Source organism: Neomonachus schauinslandi, chromosome 1 (genome assembly GCF_002201575.2).
Source record: "Neomonachus schauinslandi chromosome 1, ASM220157v2, whole genome shotgun sequence".
NCBI lineage: Eukaryota > Metazoa > Chordata > Mammalia > Carnivora > Phocidae > Neomonachus > Neomonachus schauinslandi.
Genome location: NC_058403.1, coordinates 87,555,888 through 87,558,334, shown reverse-complemented (window position 1 = coordinate 87,558,334; position 2,447 = coordinate 87,555,888).

Here is a 2,447-nt window from a genome sequence, read left to right as displayed (position 1 = left end):
AAATAAATAAATAAATAAATAAATAAATAAATAAATAAATAAATAAAATCTTTTAAAAAAAGAATGCATTTATCTTAGGGAGCACTGAGAAATGTATAAAATTGTTGAATCATAAAGAGGAAAAAAAACTGTTTTTCCTTTTTTTTTTAATCTTAACATTTTTGCCATCTCTCCCATCCAGCCAGAGGCAAGTCTTCATGGGACAAGCATTTCCAATTATTCCAAGCTATTTTGCTCATAGTTTGACATAGTGCATAGAAAGTTGAAGACATAGAATAAATAATTTATAGCAAATTATTATCTTTGGCACAAGAAGGATTTTTTTTCTCCCTTTTACACACTGGGGTTCATAAAAGCAAATTGAATGAGCCATGATAGCATAGTGTTTGCTATCTTAAATATTAATTTCAAATTCACTACATGTAATCTCTCATAATAAACCTTTCAGATTAATACAATCATATTCTCATGCTTCTGAAGGGGAAATCGAGAATCAGAAAAGAGATTCATATTACAGAGTTAGGTGAAATTTTTACATGACCTGAATCAGATACCATAAAAGAATTTACTGGTTTTCTGAAATTAACACTAATGAAAACTCACTTTTTAAAAACAGAATCCCTCATACACACATTTTCATTTATTCATTTTCAATATTATTTAGAGTTTAGGTACAAAATATTTAAATAGACACTGACAGAAATCAAAATAAAACACATTTTTGCCATGGAGGAATTCATGACTTCATAATAGCTAATAAAACTATGACTTATACAACTTATTGAGCACTGTCTACATGCCATGCACATACATATTTACATGTATTAATTTATTTACTCTCACAGCATTACTATGAGAAAACTACTGCTATTATCCACATTTTTCAGATGAGAACGCTGACGTGCAGGGAACTTAAATAACCTATAAAATTTCAAATATTTAGTAGTATTTTGGAAATCATAGCAACTAGTGGATATAAATTCTAAATGTGCAGTCAGCTATTTTTTCCTGAAATTGAGATATGGGTTCCAAAGCCTTCCTACAGAACCCTGTAAAGATTTTTCACAATCAATCATTATGATGATCTACTGCAAAAGAATTGCCTTAGAATTCAAAGAGAAGCACTAACTTCTTAGCATTTTCCTCTCTTCACTCTGTCCTTCATCTTGTAGTATTATAGTCTCTAAGTAGAAGTAGAAGCGGTTGTGAGATTGAGCCCTGCATAAGGCTCCATGCTGGGCATGGAGCTTACCTGAGATTCTCTCTCTCCCTTTGCCTCTCTCTTTAATTAAAAAAATAAAATAAAATAAAAATAGAAAAAATAAAAGAAGAAAACTTTCTAAATCTGATGAGAAATATCCATAAGATAAAAAAAGCCAACAGCAAGCCTCCTACTCAACAGTAAAATGTTGACTGCTTTCTATAGAGATAAGAACCAAGAAAAAGTTGCTCAGCATCAGGACTTCTATTAAAAAACTGTAGGAGTAACTAAGCAGTTCAGTGAGGCAAGAGGGGGCAAATGTCCTAGAATTATTACATAGAATATGATTTAAAAATCCAAAATAATTTGTAGACAAGCATTGAAATAAATAAATGAATTTAGTAAGGTAGTTGGATATGAAGACAATACATAAAAATCAATTCCAATTTTATATACAAGAGAGAGAGAAATTATACATTTTAAAAATAGTCTACAATAATATTTTTTAAAAATCAAGTACCCAGAAATAAAGCTACCAAAATGAGGAAATGAAAAAAGGTAATATTTAAAAAGAAACACAAAATAAATGACTAGACCAAGTTCATAATCTGTGAAACTCAATAATTTAAAGATATAAATTTCTTTAAATTAATCTGTAAATTCAGTATACCTTCACATTAAAAAAAATTCCATCTGGGTTTTTTGCAGAAATGTACTGGATTACTTAAAAACGTACATGAATATGCAAAGGGTCAAGAAGAGGCAAAAAAAATCTTGAAAAAAAGAAGAAAGTTAATGGTCTTATACTATCTGGTATCAAGATCTGTTGTAAAGCTGAAGTAATTAAGACTATGCTATTTGTGTATTAATAGAGAAACTCACCAATAATGCAATAGGAAAGTAAAGTGCCTAGAGAGAATGTATGGTCTTTTCTATATTCAATAAAAGGTACTGGGTCACTTGGATAGCCACCTAGAAAATAATATGTCTTCATACTCACATCACACTATACAAAAATAAACAAACAAACAGGAAGAAAGGGTGGGAAGAAGGGAGGGAAAGAGGGAGGAAGGAAGGAGAGAAAAGAAAGAAAGAAAGAAAGAAAGAAAGAAAGAAAGAGAAAGAAAGAAAGAAAGAAAGAAGAAAGAAAGCACTAAAGAGAAAAAGAAAGAAAGAAAGAAAGAAAGAAAGAAAGAAAGAAAGAAAGAAAGAAAGAAAGAAAGAAAGAAAGAAAGAAAGAAAGAAA